The following is a 19,239-nucleotide window of genomic DNA, read 5'->3' on the forward strand; positions in this document are numbered from 1 at the left end:
AATGTGTGTATGAAAAAATGTGTATCATGCTGTGGTTAAGTGTTCTATAAATGCCAGTTTATAGACATTATTTGATGGTGGTATTCATGTCTTCTAAACAATTTTTTATCTATTTTTTATCACTTATTGTGAGAGTGTTGTTGAAGTCTCCAACTGACTGTATATTTGTATATGTGTTCTTTTCACTGTGTCAGTTTTTGCTTCATAAGTTTTGCAGTTATGTTGTTTGGTGCCTGATTTAAGATTATTATGTTTTATTGGTGAAGTGAACCTTTTTATTATGTTATAATGCCCTTTGTCCTTGATAATTTTTTCTTTGACATTAACTTGCAACTGTTATTAGTAAAGCCTCTCTGGCTTTCTTGTGATAAATATTGACATATTTTTTCTTAACTTACTTTTATCTTATGTGAGTTTATATAAACAGCAGATAGTTGGGTCATTTTTTTCCCCTGAATTTTGCTAATCTGTGGCTTTTAATGGGTATGTTTAGACAGTTTGCATTAAATCTAATTGTTGACATGTTTCTATTCCAGTCTGTCATTTTAGTATTTGTTTTATGTTTTACACTTTCAGTCCTCTGAGTTGGCATTAAAAGTTCAGCTTCTGTTTCCTACATCTTGCCCTAAAAAATGACAGCCAGTCAAATATCATCTCTCATGTTCGTACTCTGTCTTTAACCTCCATTCAAATTCTGATACTAGGATTTTCCCTTTCTTTTAACCTTAGCTCTTGTAGAACAATAGGAGAGTGTGCCTATTAACTGATATTTCCATGTTACTCCATAATATTCCGTATTTTCATTCACACACATACACAATCTTTTTTCTCTTTAGGTATGAATTACTTAAATTTTACTCACTATAAATTTCAACTGATGTAGACAAATTAGAGAAGTTCTAGGAATTTTGCTTATAATAGATTAAAGAGATGAGAAAAATTTCTCAATTTATCAAAGATAATGTGAAATGCCACTTTACACTGCTGCTAAACTTTTTTTCATACCTCCTCATTCCAAATTTCCTCATCATTGCTTTGTCTCTGTCTCTGACTCCTGCCGGGTTATGTCTTCACTCATGTGCTACCAGCGCTGGCCGGAGTCCCACACAGCCGCCCCACGCGTCACCATGCTGCTGGATCGTTCCCCAGACTCTGTAGCTCAGCTGAAATATCAATTCCACAAATAGGTTGTTCTAACCACCTTATCTATATCCACCTCAAAATTCTTTACTGGAGCACTTCATTTTCTTCAGAGCACTTTACATGACTTCTCTCTGTTTGGGAAGTTGGTTGTCAATTTCCTGTGCATTTTCTTTATTCCTTTCTTTAATATAAGTTCCAGGTGTAGACAACATCCATTTCTTGCATGCGCGCACTACATTCCTATCTATTGTAGGGCCTGACACATGTGCATATTGAATTAAAATGTGTTAATGGGAGGGGCTGATTTAATAGAAAGTTAAATAAATGTGTTTCATATTGATTCCATTGGAAATACTGAATGTGTTTAGGGCTATAGAAGCCAGGCATGCCAAATTTTAAACAAGAGACTGTTGGTAGTTTCATTACTTTTTACATTTTGTGCTTCTTAATCTATTAACTAGTATGGGTATGCATATCAATGACCTATCAAAATAAGATGTAAAATAGCTTAACATAGACAATATTAAAATACAAAAATTTTACAGGAATAAAAATGGTTTATTTCTTGATGTGTTTTCTTCTTATATGATTGTTTTCCCTTTGATTCTCTTTAGTATCCAGATGCAATAACTTTGGAGGGATTTTCAGTTATTATAGCTCAACTACTTGGCCTTAAAATTGGATTAACATATGATGACATCAATAAGTGTTCTTGTCCAAGAGCTACGTGCATAATGAATCATGAAGAATTGTAAGGCTTCTTTTTATTCATAATTAACTTTACATATATTTATGAGGTTGTTTACAACATGTAATGAATTTATTCCTTATACTCCTTATAGTCAACTCCACATCAAAAATTGGAAAGGTATGTTTTGCACAATGAGATTCACATTAACAAATTTGTTTAAGTGACATAAAACTACAGAAAGCAGTAAATCCCACTATTGAGAAATATTCACTCAAAAGAATTAGAGGGAAAATTTTAAGATTTATGAAGACTATGAAATATTGTGTAAACATATGATGCCACTGTTTGACTCTTGTAGTAAGTTGCTGCTCAAGGCAAAGATGTCTAACATCAACCTGAATGATATAACATAGTACTGGCAGTTTTAGCTAGTATTTTAAAGGAAAGAAAAAGGAGGAAAGATTTGAAGAGGACAAACATTGTCTTTATTTGCTGGCATTATAATTGACTACCTACTTAAATCAACAGAATCAGTATACAGTTAGAACTATAACAATATCAAAAACTCATTAGGATGATCATTCTAGAAAAAACAGCATATGTATACCAGCACTAAGGATATATAGGTAAACCTACTATAAAATGGCTGATATTTCCGGAAGAGGCTTATAAATTCAGCACAATCCCAAAAATATTTAAACTGTTTTTAGGAGCTTGATAAACTATATGGGATGTGTAATAATGGTGATGATAAATACAAACTTTTGGGGAGTATGAAGTGGAATTTATGATCAAAAGAGAGCTTGTATGGATGGGAAACACTATATATCATCTTTATAGTCAACTCCACATCAGACTGATAGAAATGAAGAGAAAAGTAGGAAAAGATGATGCTGGATATAAAGAAGACTTAAAAAGCAAAATCATTGAGTAAAGCAGGATAGAACCTAGTGCATAAGTGGAGGGTCTGGCTTTAATTAAAGCTGGGTATATTCAATTATTGTGATAAGGTCTGGGGAGAGTAGATAGATAAAGATGTATGTAATTTAGTTGATGGAGGTGCAAAGATGAGGACAGTCTCTTCTGATAGGGAGCTGAAGGCAAGGAATATAAGAGCTTTGTTAGAAGACACGGAACACTTGGTCATGGAGACTAGAAAATAGAAATGATTTAGGAAGTGCAATAGGATTGCTGGGCCTTTTGAAGACACCCTTAGAATTTGTAAGTACAAATTGAGTATGAAATCAAATGCTGTATTTTTTTATATTGGTCCATTTAATTTCAGCTACTGAAGTGCATATGTAAAGAATGAATAATTGATCTTTTGCTAAGTTAACTTCCATGGATTCAGAAAGAGTTAAGGCTGCAGGAGAAGCTGTGTTCCCCTGATATAATTACTTCAGCTTTTTCCTACCCCACAGTGGGAGCTTTGGAAAGAAATTAAAGTATTTTGAAACAACTGCCTTTGCTCACCTTATTTTATAATTGTCTTTAGGCCTGGATGGTAATCTTCCCCACAGATAGCCAATCAATTAATATTTACTTTGAAATGTCTTATGTCTATTAAAATTCTATATACTTAGTCATTTATATATATAATATATATGTTTTATATCTATATATTCTTTTTCTTATTAAGGTATCATTGATATACACTCTTATGAAGGTTTCACAAGAAAAACGATGTGGTTATTACATTCACCCTTACTGGGTGCCCCCCATTCCCCACCGCAGTCACTGTCCATCAGTGTAGTAAGATGCTACAGAGTCACTACTTGTCTTCTCTGAGCTACACTGTCTTCCCTGTGACCCCACACACACCATGTGCACCAATCATGATACCGCACAGTCCCCTTCTCTCTCTCTCCAAACCTGCCCTCCCTCACCCCTCCCTTTTGGTAATCACTAGTCCCTTCTTGGAGTCTGTGAGTCTGCTGCTATTTTGTTCCTTCAGTTTTGCTTCATTGTTATACTCCACAAATGATGGTATTTGTCTTTCTCTGCCTGACTTATTTCACTGAGCATAATATCCTCTAGCCCCATCCATGTTTTTGCAAATGGTAGGATTTGTTTCTTTCTTATGGCTGAATAGTATTCCACTGTGTATATGTACCTTATCTTCTTTATCCATTCATCTACTGATGGACACTTAGGTTGCTTTCATATCTTGGCTATTGTAAATAGTGCTGCAATAAACATAGGGATGCATATGTCTTTTTGAATCTCAGAACTTGTTTTCTTTGGGTAAATTGCTAGGAGTGGAATTCCTGGGTCAAATGGTATTTGTATTTATAATTTTTTCAGGAACTTCCATACTTCTTTTTACGATAGTTGAACTAGCTTACATTCCCACCAGCAGTGTAGGAGGGTTCCTCTTTCTCAACATCCTCACCAGCATTTGTTGTTCCTAGTCTTTTCTATGTTGGCTATCCTAACTGATGTGAGGTGATATCTCATTGTGGTTTTAATTTGCATTTCCCTGATAATTAGTGATGTGGAGCATCTTTTCTTGTGCCTGTTGGCCATCTGAATTTCTTCTTTGGAGGATTGTCTGTTCATATCCTCTGCCCATTTTTAAATAGGGTTATTTGCTTTTTGAGTGTTGAGGCATGTGAGTTATTTATATATTTTGGATGTTTACCCCTTGTCAGATATGTCATTTATAAATATATTCTCCCATACTGTAGGTTGCCTTTTTTTATCCCCTTGTTAGATATGTCATTTACAAAGACATTCTCCCATACTATAGGATACCTTTCTGATGCAATTGTTAATGGAATTGTTTTCCTGTTCTGCTGATGGTGTCCTTTACTGTACAGAAGCTTTTTAGCTTGATGTAGTCCCATGTGTGTTCATTTTTGCTTTTGTGTCCCTTGCCCAAGGAGATTCATTCAGGAAAAAGTTCTTCATGTTTATATTCAAGAGATTGTTACCTATGTTTTCTTCTAAGAGCTTTATGGTTTCATGATTTACATTCAGGTCTTTGATCCATTTTCAGTTTACTTTTATGTATTAGACAATAATCCAGTTACATTCTCTTGCATATAGCTGTTCAGTTTTGCCAACACCAGCTATTGAGGAGACTGTCATTTCCCTATTGAATGTCCATGGCTACTTAACATATATAAATTGACCATATATGTTTGGGTTTATATCTGGGCTCTCTAGTCTGTTCCATTGATCTATGGGCCTATTCTTGTGCCAGTACCAAATTATCTTGATTACTGTGGCTTTGTAGTAGAGCTTGAAGTTAAGGAGCATAATTCATCCACTTTATTCTTCCTTCTCAGGATTGCTTTGGCTATTCGGGGTCTTTTGTGGCTCCATATGAGTTTTAGAACTATTTGTTCAAGTTTGTTGAAGAATGCTGTTAGTATTTTGATAGGGATTGCATTGAATCTGTAGGTTGCCTTAGGCAGGATGGCCATTTTGACAATATTAATTCCTCCTACCCATGAACACGAGATGTGTTTCCATTTATTGGAATCTAATTTCTTTCATGAGTGTCTTGTAATTTTTAGAGTATAGATCTTTCATTTCCTTGTTTAGGTTTATTCCTAGGTATTTTATTCTTTTTGATGCAATTGTGAATGGAATTGTTTCCTGATTTCTCTTTCTGCAAGTTCATTGTGAGTGTATAGGAATGCAACAGATTTCTGTGTATTATTTTGTATCCTGCAACTTGGCTGAATTTTGATATTAGATCTAGTAGTTTTGGAGTGGATTCTTTAGGGTTTTTATGTACAATATCATGTCATCTGCAAACAGGGACAGTTTAACTTCTTCTTTGCCTGTCTGGATGCCTTTTATTTCTTTGTGTTGTCTGACTGCTGTGGCTAGGACCTCCAGAACTATGTTGAATAAAAGTGGGGAGAGTGGGCATCCTTGTCTTGTTTCTGATCTTAAAGGAAAAGTTTTCAGCTTTTCACTGTTAAGTATGATGATGGCTATGGATTTGTCATATATGGCCTTTCTTATTTTGAGTTATTTGCCCTGTATACCCATTTTGTTGAGAGTTTTTATCATGAATGGATGTCGAATTTTGTTGAGTGCTTTTTCAGCATCTATGGAGATGACATGTGGTTTTTGTCCTTCTTTTAATTGATGTGGTGAATGATGTTGATGGATTTTAGAATGTTGTACCATCCTTGCATCCCTGGAATTAATCCTACTTGATCATGATGGGTGATCTTTTTGATGTATTTTTTAATTTGCTTTGCCAATATTTTGTTGAGTATATTTGCATCTATGCTCCTCAGGGATATTAACTTTTAGTCTGTGGTTTTCTTTTTTTGTGGTGTCTTTGCCTGGTTTTGGTATTAGAGTGATGCTGGCCTCATAGAATGAGTTTGGGAATATTCCTTCCTCTTCTACTTTTTAGAAAACTTTAAGGATAATGGGTATTAGGTCTTCACTAAATGTTTGATAAAATTCATCAGTGAAACCATCTGTTCCAGGGTAGATTTTTGAATATCAATTCAATTTCATTGCTGGTAATTGGTCTATTCAGATTTTCTGTTTCTTCCTGGGTCAGCCTTGGAAGATTGTATTTTTCTAGAAATTGTCCATTTCTTCTAGGTTATCCAGTTTGTTAGCATGTAGTTTTTCAAAGTATTCTCTCATAATTCTTTGTATTTCTGTGATGTCTGTAGTGATTTTTCCTTTCTCATTTCTGATTCTGTTTATGTGTGTAGACTCTCTATTTTTCTTGGTAAGTCTGGCTAGGGGGTTATCTATTTTGTTTATTTTCTTGAAAACCAGCTCCTGCTTTCATTGATTCTTTCTATTGTTTTATTCTTCTCAATTTTATTTATTTATTTATGCTCTAATCTTTATTATGTCCCCCCTTTTACTGACTTTAGGCCTTGCTTGTTCTTCTTTTTCTAGTTTTGTTAATTGTGAGTTTTAACTGTTCATATGGGATTGTCCTTCTTTCCTGAAGTTGGTCTGTATTGCAATATACTTCCCTCTTAGCACAGCCTTCGCTGCATCCCACAGATTTTTGTGGTGTTGAATCATTGTTGTCATTTGTCTCCATATATTTCTTGATCTCTGTTTTTATTTGGTCATTGATCCATTGGTTATTAGGAGCATGTTGTGAAGCCTCCACATGTTAGTGAGATTTTTCATTTTCTTTACATAATTTATTTCTGGTTTCATTCCTTTGTGGTCTGAGAAGCTGGTTGGTACAATTTCAATCTTTTTGAATTTACTGAGGCTCTTTATGTGGCCTGCTATATGATCTATTCTTGAAAATGTTCCATGTGCACTTGAGAAGAATGTGTATCCTGCTGCTTTTGGGTGGAGTGTTCTGTAGATGTCTGTTATGTCCACCTGTTCTAATATGTTGTTCAGTGCCTCTGTCTCCTTACTTAATTTCTGTCTGGTTGATCTGTCCTTTGGAGTGAGTGGTGTGTTAAAGTCTCCTAGAATGAATGCATTGCATTCTATTTCCCCTTTTAATTGTTAGTATTTATTTCACATATGTAGGTGCTCTTGTGTTGGGTGCATAGATATTTATAATGGTTATATCCTCTTGTTGGATGGACCCCCTTATCATTATGTAATGTTCTTTTTTGCTTCTTGTGACTTTCTTTGATTTGAAGTCTATTTTGTCTGATACGAGTACTACAACCCCTGAATATTTCTCCCTATTAGTTGCATGATATATCTTTTTCCATCCCTTCACTTTTAGTCTGTGTATGTGTTTGTGTTTGAAGTGAGTCTCTTATACGCAGCATGTGGATGGGTCTTGTTTTTAATACATTCAGTGACTGTATGTCTTTTGATTGGTGCATTCAGACCATTTACATTTAGGGTGGTTACTGATAGATATGTACTTATTGCCATTGCAGGCTTTAGATTTGTGGGTACCAAAGGTTCAAGGGTAATTCCCTTACTATTTAACAGTCTAATTTAACTCACTTAGTATGCTATTACAAACATAAAGTTTTTTTTTACCCTCCATTTTCTTCCTCCTCCACTTCTATATATTTATTTAAAAAGAATATTAAATGTTAACATAATGTTAAAGATTAGCAATGATAAATGAAAATTTAACCATGGCTGACTTCACCTCTGCTAAAGTACAAGGGTTTCATTTGAGCCATCTTAAAATTCATACTGTCACATGTGGAGCATTATTTAGATGTGGTTTTATTTGCCTGATTGATTTACCTGAGGAATGTTATTTTATTTTAGGGGATCCAGTGGTATAAAGATTTTTAGCAACTGTAGCATGCAAGACTATAGATATTTTATTTCAAAACTTGAGGCTAAATGTCTTCAGAACTTACCAAAGTTGCAACGATCATATCAAAATCATTCAGTGTGTTTTAATGGGATTCTGGAACCTGACAAAGAATGTGACTGTGGCAGTTAAGCAGTGAGTAATATACAGACTGAAATATGAGCACAATTTCTTGTGTTTTCAGTAAGTTGTTGTCATGGTATATACGGAATGATATGCAGCTATGTCCTCTACATAGAACTTAGATATGAAAATGAGGATGAGATATGTCAGTCACTTTCCCACCCCTCTTCAGTAGAGAAGACAAATGAATCATGAAAACTTGGTTTGCACACACTCTTCCCGATTATGCCAGCAGAGAGATTTTTGACTACATAGGCTTAATGAATGCCTTTTTTTCCCACTTCTTTCCTAACTCAGATGCCCTCAGTGTCTGTTTTCTCTGTAGACTTCTCTGGAATTTCATTGTCTTGTGGTTGCAAGAATGTCAAAACATTATAATGCTTGTTTCTTAATCATTTCCAAACATTTTTGCATTTCTGTTTCAAGATGTGTGAAATTTGTTCTATTTGCTCACTTCTAAATATAGATATGCAGTCTACCACAGGTCTATCAACTAAAAGTTCAATGCATATATTCTCAGCAGATAGGACCAACATTTAGTGTATTAAACATCATTATTGTATAATATTTAACAATTGCCCTCTTTAAATAAAAGTTTCTTCATAATTACTCCCCCAGCAGTTACATGAATTTCTTATCCACCTACAGAAACAGCTGGCCACCACTTGTTTACATAAAATTAAACCCCTACAAGTTCTCTTAATCATCCACCATTCCCCAAAGTAAAAAAAGTCTGTGTGCATGCCTCTGTATATATGTATATAGGTTTTCCAATTATCTCAGACCTTCCACTGTCATCTTGCAATTCATCTACCCTTAAATATGGTGCCAATTACCTGCCAAAAAATCCAGTTATTTTTTCAAGAAGGATAGAATAAAACAATGTAATCTGGGACAAGGTCTGCGCATTGTGAGATTCCACAGCTCCAGGCAGACCAGCTCACAGCAGATACTGTCAGTGCCCCACCAGTTCCTCCTAGGCACTGACTGTCCCTGCAGAATGTTTTTGCTCTAAGTATCCGGTCTCCCTGTTGGCTTCTCCTGCCCTCAGTAACATGCTCAGCCACAGGTAGGATGGGCTTAACATGCTCAGGACTTAGGCACCTGTGATCATGATGGGTGAAGAAAAAAGCAAAGTCACTCTAATTATGTCTAACAGGGAAACCTTGAAAATTGTCCAAGTCACAAAAATGGCCAAACACTCTCCTGTCCTGGCTAACAGGAGTAATTCCTGCTTCTTTACTGGTTTCAATATCAGCATTGGAATAGTCTTTCTTCTTCAAGAGAAGAATCCAGTAATAGATGTACCCCTGTTTTCTGATAGCCTCTAGGCTAGCAAAGTCCAGATTCCTTAAACCTTTCCCCAAATCACCTAACATGAGCCCATATCCTATAATTATACCTTCTTATGAGGTGTCCACAGTTATCATGGTGTGTATTCTCCTTTTGCTAAAACTAGCAATAAATCCAATTTGTTCAGCTTATAGATGTATTCTAGATGGTCCTTAGGAAAATGACATTGACACCTATATCTTCATAAATATCCCCCATTTGACACAAATACAGCTCTTTTTATGCACCCTCCCACACACATGCAGGTGTGTGTATTTATTTGTTCCTGTATTCACAAGTGTAATAACTAGTAATAAATATTTGAACAATTATTCCACAAAATATAGAGATACATTTCAGAAAAAAATTAATCTAAAGTTTTTAAAAAACAAAATATCAGAAGAAAGCATTGATAGTATTTTATAATCTTGGCATAATGGAAGTCTTGGTAAGGAGACAAAAAATCCAATGTGCATAAAGAGAACATTGTAAATTATCCCAAATGGCAGGCACCATTAAAAAGTCAAACAATAGACTGCAAAGAAATGTTATAAACATATAAAAGGGAGAAAGGATAACTGGATAATATATAAAAGCTGTTCGTACTATTTAGTGGGAAAAAGAATGTATTTAATTCACAAAATAATTGTACAAAATTCAAATTCATGCTCAGACTCACTAATAAGCAGAGTAATAATGACAATGAACAGTGAGGCACCGTCTCCTCATTAGCTTGTTATAAGTAAAGCTGATAGGTTGTAATCAGTATGGATGACCATGGTTGGCAGAGCATCCTTGTTTACTGCTCATATACATACATACACTCATGTAATGGTACTGAACTTTGGAACAGGAACACTGAAATATACCAAGTGATTACCCCTGGAGAATCTGGGCAATATGTGTTTATTCATCACTAAGGCCATCCTACTTATGGCTGAGCATCCTACTTATAGCTGAGAAATATCCAACATATTTCTTCTTATGAAATAACTATAGCTTTTACTCTAAACTTTCTATATTCTAGGATGGGAATATTTATAAATACATATTGATTCACATAAACACATGAAAAAGCAGAAACAAACAAATGGAAAATTAAAGAAGAATCCTGCCTTCATTCTAACTGGCAAGATCTTTGAAATTAGATTTTTGAATAAATGGGAAATGTTTGATTAAAAAAAGAATATAAAAATATTAAAGAATTACATCACTACAATGTATTTACATGGAAACAATATTTGGTTTGTTGACATTATTTATCACCTAATTTGAATAATAGTTGACTGTCATTTACCTTGTAAAACTTACATGTACTGACATATCTTTTTCTGTTCATTTCCATTATAGTGAAATGATTACTGTCCTAAATGTATTTTTATTATATTGCCTAACTCTAACCCTAGTCACAAAGGAAATCTTTAGTAAACAAATCGCTAAAAAGAAATTGGGGAGAGATTTCTTTTGGGAATTCGTACTTTTCCTCCCAAGATTTTGTTCTTGCTATTAATTACCAAATATTTCAGGTAAAAAATTATTACCTGACATATATAACAAAAATATTAATTAACAAATATTTCAGGTAATTTAATGATGAACTGATATTTTAGATGTTTTTAGTTCTTGCACATGCTTTTGGATAGTATTGAAATAGTGAAATAGTAAAGCTTCATTGAATATAACTAGAATGTATAATTGAAAAGTTGAATACAAGTGAGGATTTAAAAAGTTGATTCAGAAACAGCTGTTAAGTGGTTGAAGTAGAATGGTATTTCTTCTTATGAAATTTTAGGAATGTCTGTTTACGGAGTGCTGTGATTACAAAACATGTAAACTGAAAGGCTCAGCAAAATGTGGTTCTGGACCATGCTGTACCTCAAGCTGTGAGGTAGGTTTCTGAAATTTAGAAAAGGGGTTTGAACTGTCATAATAAAAGGTTATATTAATTGAATTAATGTGGAGTCAGTAAAAAGAATATAGAAATAATGGAAGGAACCAAAAAAGTGAACACAAACACGACCACAGGTGGATAGGAAAGCAACTATGAAATAAGAAGCCATCTTATATTGGTACTGATCACTCTACTGTGTTGAAACCATAGCTTACCGTTTTCTAAATTATCAAAGTGCTGGATAAACATACACATCACTATATCAAGATATATCAACTCTCGAGGAAATTGTGAAGTCAAATAAATGGTGTATGACCAATTGCATACAAAAAATTCTAACACAAATAGCAGACAAAATGTGTAGCAGACTAAACATGTCAGATATAGAATATGCAAAGAATTCTCACACACTGATAAGTAAAAGACAAATCACACAAACACACACACACACACACACACACACACACACACACACACACACACACACAAACATAGGCCAAGGGAGCCCCCAGGATATTTTCAACAATGAAAATAGAGTTATTTAATGAATACACTGATTGTCTGCAGTATTAAAATAAACATAAATAAAGATAATAATTCAATATCCTAAAGCAGTCATCCAAATGGCAATTTTAAACACAATATCAGATATTGGCCAAGGAGTGGGGATGGAGATCATGCTTGGACAGTGTTGTGGAATTTTGAATTACTATAATCCCTCTGGTGAACAATATTTGTGTATCTCTGAGCTGAGTATAAATTATCAAGTTAATTGATTATCACCAGTTCTCTCATGTATATACCTTAGAAACATGCACATGTATGGAAAATTCAGTAAAGAATATTAATTATAGAATTGCTTGTAAAAGCAAATCATAAAGGCAAACAATATTTATTGGTATTGGATGGCACATAAATGTACATTGTATAAGAGGTATTTAACAAATGCAGGCTAAACATACATATGCTAATACGACATTATCTTCAAGATAAGTTGGTATAAGAAAACAAGTGGCATGATACAAAGATTTCGTAATTCCAGTACTGGTATATTATATATGCATAAATACTCCCTATATTCTTTTTGCCCAATTCTTCAATAACTTATAATTTATTATAGTAAAATTATTTCAATGAACACTTTTGAATATTATGGCAAGCATATTCAGTCTTATAACTTAACATCACAATCAAGGGATAGGCATTCTCACCACTACTCCCCCAGAAATGCCCCTGTTCCCCACTGCAGGCAGTCCACACTTCCACCCACGGGCCCTGGCAACCACAGGTCTGTCTCCTGCATCTGTAATTTTGCTTTTGCAAAATGTAATATAAACTGAATCATTATATGGGTAAACATTATAATTAGGCATCTTAGCATAATGCATTTGAGATTCACTCATGCGGTGGTGTTTCTTAATTTTTTCTTTTTGTGTTGCTGAATAGTATTGTAAGCATGCACCACAGTGTGTTAATCCTTCCCCCAGCTGAGGAACACCCGGGTTTTCAGTTCTTTGAGATGCAGATACAGCCGCTATAAACAGTCTTTATAAGCAAATTTTGTATGAACATAGTTCTATTTCACTTAAATATCTATAAGGGAGATTGCTGGGTCATGCTGTAAATGTATATTGAATTTCATAGGACACTGAAAATCTATTTTTCAAAGTGGCCAACCTATTTTGAGTACCCGTAGCATTGATGAGACATGCAGTTGCTCTGCAAACTAAATGTAAACTCTAAAACCATAAGACATAGGGTTTCATTTTATGTTTGCTACTGGTGTATTGTTCATACTTTAAAACTCATTTTACTGGTAGTCTTGAGTTTACAATTCTTTGATTAATCAGTCTGATTTCATATAATACACCACTTCATGTGTAGTGAATTAATCTCAGAACACTCCCATATACTAGAAACACAAAAATAAGGAAAGTAAAAAAAACTTTATTATTAACATCATTAATTCCATTTCCAGCTCTCTTTTTCCTTTTGTAGATTTCTGTTTACTGTCACATTGCTTGTGCCTAAAGACCTCCCTTTACTCTTTCCTGTAATTTAGGTCTGCTGAAAATGAATTCTCTCAATTATTATTGGCCTACGAAAGTCTTTATCTCTCATACATTTTTGAAATATGGATTTCCCAGGTATGGCATTCTAGCTTGGAAGTTCCTTTTTATCTTGTCATTTTGAAGATGCCACTTCATTCCTTACCCATCTTTGTCTCAATCTGTGAAGTGCTAATTCAGTCAGACTGGATTGTAGAATGTCTCTGAGTGTATGAGAGCATATATAGTGGGTCAGCATTTGAACCTGTGAATTTCATTGTGGAAGGCAATGGATGACCGATTGAATCAACAGGCCATAATATTTGACAGCCGCTCTACTCTTTACCTGAGCTATGCAAGAAGGCCCTTCTGCTCTCAGATAATTAAATATGATGATGATGGTCATAACCTATTTCATACATTGATTCCATGTGTTACTCTAAGCACTTCTTAAATATTAATTCCATTTAATACTAACAATCCTCTGACAGAATGATTATTATCTCAAGTTTACAAATGAAGAAACTGCAAAACAGATTATGTACCTCAGCCACAAATAAGCTAGTAAAAATCCAAGCAAGGGATTTTAGGGCTGTTTGGCTCCTGGGTCTCTCCAAGAACAAAAAGACAGAGGCAATGTTCCTCCAGTTTTGAGGGACAGGTGTGTTTAAACTAATCTGTCCCCCTCCAAAAGCGGGTAGAGTTGGATGGCCTCCTCCTGAGAGGAGAACACAAAACAGTTGCAAATCCTCTGTTGGAAAGGATCCTTTCGTATCTCTGAGAGAGTTACTTTTCTTCAGGCTGCATAATGAACACTGTACCTGATTTTTCCTTCAAAAAACTCAGAGCCGTGGGAACTCTGGGATTCCCTCAAGTATCTACGATCAGGCGTATTTTATTTGAAAATTCTCTTGAGTAGGTAACTGAGGGTGGTCATTCGCAGGACATGATTTTCTTTCTCTTTTTCCCTCGTAGATATCAGTGGCGGGCACTCCATGCAGAAAGAGTGTTTATCAAGAGTGTGATTTCACAGAGTATTGCAATGGGACCTCCAGTACTTGCGTCCCGGACACCTACGCGCTCAATGGCCGGCTGTGCAGGTCGGAGACTGCGTTCTGCTATGACGGACGGTGCCAAACTGCTGATAAACAGTGTGCCCAGGTATTTGGAAAAGGTACTGCTCTAGCTCATGTGTTTCTTTTACCTCAAACTGGGACCCTCCAGAGGATATACTACTTATCACACCTCTAGAAGTGGAGGAACCTGAAGCACAAGGTCAAGAAAGCTTAAATTTCAATTAAAGAAGGTTTGTTTTTGTAGGAGTGTTTGAAATTTTCCAGAATAGTCTTGCACATTCCTTTTCTCATGGTTTGGTCTGGTTTTCGGTCATTAGCTACCGAGGCAGAAATCCACAGGATGGCTCATGATTTACAGAGAGATTGAAATGGCAAGTCAGTAGCTTCTGAAATTGCCTTAGATTCCTTTTATGTTCATGGTCTACTTTTAAGTTGAAAGGTTCAGAGTGAGTTTCGTTCAAGTATGATCATATTTCCTCGCTGAAGAACTGCTAGAGTAACAGTAGTCATAGGTCATTGATGACAATTCATTTTATATTTAGCTTTTTAAACAGGTTTTGAGAGTACTTCAACTAAGACTCACGCAGATATGCTTGCCTTGAGGCAGTAATTATTCACAATACCCCATTATGATTTTGTATTTTTAGAAATTAAGTTAAATTTGAATAAATCAAAATCACCCAGGGAAATGCCCTCACAGTCATTCGCTCATTGAGCAAAGTAAATGTATACCATCGAGATTCAGTGATCTGCCCAGAAGTAACATAAATACAATTCGTACCGAAGGATGTGGTATGTGGTCCATACGGTCTTCCTAACCACTCAAAAGTTGTCTTTAGGATCCCGTTGCAGATCAGGCGCCTTCACCACCATGCAGTGGCCGCAGAGCCCTGGACGTCTGGGCCGCAGTCGCCGCCCCTTCTGGGCGCTGTGGCTCCAGGGCGCCCCTTTTCACTTGCTGTTTTCCTTCAGGGCTTACTTGCATTTGAAGATCCACGATCAGGCATATTTTCAGGAGCCTCGAAGACACGCTCTTTTTTAAGATTAAGTAAAACTTTTAACAATTGAGTTACCTGACATTTGACGTCTTTCCGAGTTCTAATAAGAACATGTCTAGCTCAGACTTGACCATTCGTGTATTTCCTCTTCTAATATATACTCTAATGTCCCCACAAAGCTGAGCCAAATGGATCAATAGTTTGATCTTTTGATTCAATTCATTCATTCCCCTTTTATTCATTTATTCATCTCCCATCTGGAGCAGGTATTTCTTCTTGTTTTTATGTTACTAAAAACTAGAAGGCAAACGTCTGCTTGTAAGGTAGTCTGCTATATGAGACCTGTGAATGAACAAACAGTTGCTTATATTTTGCATTATTTCTTTAAGTAAATTTAAACTTTTAAAGCAACTGTAGAAGTTTAACCAGATTGGTCATATTTTCCCATGAAAAATATATTTACTGAGTATGTGCATAGAGATGACAGTATTCAATAAAACAGGCATAGCCACGTGGTTATTAGACTCATGGAGCACGTGATCAGGAGACAAAGACAGCAAGTACACAGACACAAAAGAAGCAGGAGGCCTCGCACTGGGTTAAGTGCAGCTAATGAAAAGATGATAGGATGCAGAAAGGAACATGAGGTGTAGTGGACAAGAACAATAATGCCTGCTGCCATCAGACGGTGTCGAGCTACCAACTTGCTCCTGCAGAATCTGTCTCAACTGCACAGACGCACCTTACCCAAGGGCGCCCACTTCCCACCGCAGCACACATCCGGTTATGCGGTCATATTAATGAAGGTAGGATATAAAGGCCTGGGCAGGTGGCCCGATAGGCACCTGTCAGGCATGTACTCCGGCGGGCTATTCATGCCACTTGTGGGCCGGCATCTCACTTGCCGTCTCTGCTCCGTCCCGCTTCCTCCCTCTCACTTCCAGATGTTCGGATCACTAATAAATGACTCGCATGTCGTATCTCACCTAGATGCTGGCTTCTGGAGACTCTAACCACTAACAGTTGGTACTCACAGTGATGTGAGGAAAAAGCCTATGAGATAAAATTTCAAAAGTAAATCACTTGCTGCCAGGCCATCGGTGAGCACCCCAACATGGGCAGAATTTGAGAATACACTCACTGAGTGACCTGAGATGGTGTATCCGTGAAGGAGCATGCATTAGGCAGTACTGCTGGGGTGTAGGCGGGAAATAGCAACTGTACAGAAAATGGCATGGGATGGCTATCACTCAGCAACACTGAAATCTAGGAAAAGGTAACAGGTGTGCATTTGAAATCAAAGTGTGAGCTGGAAGGCTTTTCCTGTAAAGGTATAAAGAGGCTCCCATCTCTTACAATCAGAGGTTAGAAAAAGTTGGTGAACTCCAGAGAAGGTTCAGTTCTCAATCAAGCCTGTTTGGCCAGGGTTAGGTTCTGGTGGGAAAAAGAATGGGACCTGCATTTGGGATGGGAACAGATGAAAAATTAGCCTCCCAAATTTTGAGCCTCCACACTTCTCAGAAATTCCTGAATCTGTAGAATGATACAGCCCTGTTCCTTCACACCGCCGCCGTTCCCTAGTAAGAATGGTGAAAGTATCTTCCCCTTGCTTAAAGATAATGCAGAAGCCTGTCACTCGCAGCGCAAACTACATCCCTATTCGATCCTGCCCCTCCCCACCCTGGCCGCTAGCTGAAAACAGAGGGAAGGCAGAGCAGCAGGGAGCCGGGCTGTGCTGGAACTTACCCCGGAGTACGGGGACTACTCCCCAACGTAGTGCAGGTCCTACATAGCCGTTCCTACCAGTATCAAGGGAGGGCACAGGGGCCTGGATTCTGCGAGTGCTCAGTCATAAGACTGGACAGGGGAACATTAAGAGTGGATAGGAGGGAGTTTGTTGATTTGGGAGCATTCTTCCAAGATGTGGGATTTAACATCCTGGCAAGGATCCTAGAAGATAACAAACATTTCCATTAGGACTATTTCCAGAAGCATGGAAAAAAGCACGATGGCTCACTCAAAGTTTAAGTGGCAGAATTGTTACAGGAAAGGATTACAAGGCTCAGAGAAGTGGAGATGCTTGACTGCATATACTGTATATGTATGGCCAAATAATTAGGCCCAACAGGAAGGCCCAAGACATAGGGAATGAGCTGCTCAGAGGAAGGCCAGAGTCACTAGACATTTCTACAGTGGCTTTCTCTGTCGGCCAGGGCTGATGGTAGGAGATGCTACTAAAGAAGCAGGCTCATTGAGAGCAATGGGTGTGATAAGATCTTGAAAAATCCAGGCCAGATAGCACTGCCTGACTGCCAGAAACCAGATGGATAAAATTATTGTAAGTAATAGGGACAGAGTGGCAGACACGGGAAGCTGATCTATACATAGTCAGGGACATGGTTAGTAGAATAGGACTTCTATTCTGTTGTGTTCTTTGGCAGTCAGCAAGGGTATTACACAGTTTGTGCTATCAAAAGAAATAAAAAATGGGTGACTATTAAACTGAGGAGAGTTGCCTTAATGAATGGCATAATCCCATGTCCAATTCTGAATCTAAGCCAATTTTCAGAAACAAAACTCATTGACGTAAAGCAGGGTTAAGTGTCCAGAAGGAAAACACCACACCTTGGCAAATGTACATGTGAACAATTCCTCTAAAACACCCCCAGAGGGACATTAAACCATTTAATCAGGTATCTGTTCACTGGGGAAATATCTAAGCATTTTGAAAACTGGTGGACAGAGTCTGAATTGATGTAACTACCTGGAAATCCAGGGAATGAATATAGTCCTTCCCAAGTTTCAGTTTACAAGGGGTCCACTAGATCCAAGTCCACTGGTAGTCATTTCTCAGTCCCAAAGGGCATCCTTGGGGCTGGCCCATAAGTGGTTTGTGCAGTACCATTACTAGGTCCTTGTCCTGTGTGGTGAGGCCATGGACAACGTGTCTATAACTGTCGGGGGTTTCCAAATACTGGTGCTCCCCTCAAAGGGTGGTTGGCTGTGTAACATCTACATGTAGTTACTCAGTCTGATCCCTGCGGAAGCCAGATGGTCCCCAGAAGATAATAGTAATCTACTGCAAATGCAGCCAAGTGGTAGGTTAATTGCATCCCCTGAGGTCTCTGCTCGAGCAGATCAGAATGGCCTCAGATATATGGTAGGAGTGTAGCCATTGGTTTGGCAAATACAGTCTTTTCTATTACTATTTGAAAACAGAAAACTAGAAACAGTTTGCAATCACGTGGAAGGGACGATGCCATTAATTTCCAGTCTTGCTTCAGAGCTATGTTTACGCTCCTTCCCCCAGGCATCATGTAGCTGCAGAGATGTAGACATCCCAGAAAATATCACATTGATCCACTCCATTAGTGATTTTGTACTTATCCAGCTAAATAAGCGAAGCATAGGTAGAATGGTGGGGGTCTAAGTAAACACATGTGTTGCAAAGGGCAGGAAATAGACCCTCAAAATGCTCAGGAACCTGTCACATCAGTAAAATTTCTAGGAGTCCGGTGGTCAGAAGCATGACCTGATACCTATAGAAAGTTAAAAATTCACTATATGCACCTTGCGTCTCATATGACAAAGAAGGGTAACACTGGTGGGCCTTTGGGTCCCAGAGGCAGCAGACTCCCCATGGAGAAGGACTGCTCAGCTCCATTTACCAGGTGGCATGAAACGCAG

The 19,239-nt window shown here is 37.1% G+C and overlaps 1 pseudogene; it reads left to right on the forward strand.

The window, feature by feature from the left end:
• Positions 1-1,064: 1,064 nt before the first annotated feature.
• LOC140845285 (disintegrin and metalloproteinase domain-containing protein 18-like) overlaps positions 1,065-19,239 on the forward strand; it is a 41,743-nt pseudogene continuing 23,568 nt past the window's right edge.

Source organism: Manis javanica, chromosome 12 (assembly GCF_040802235.1).
Source record: "Manis javanica isolate MJ-LG chromosome 12, MJ_LKY, whole genome shotgun sequence".
NCBI classification, from domain to species: domain Eukaryota; kingdom Metazoa; phylum Chordata; class Mammalia; order Pholidota; family Manidae; genus Manis; species Manis javanica.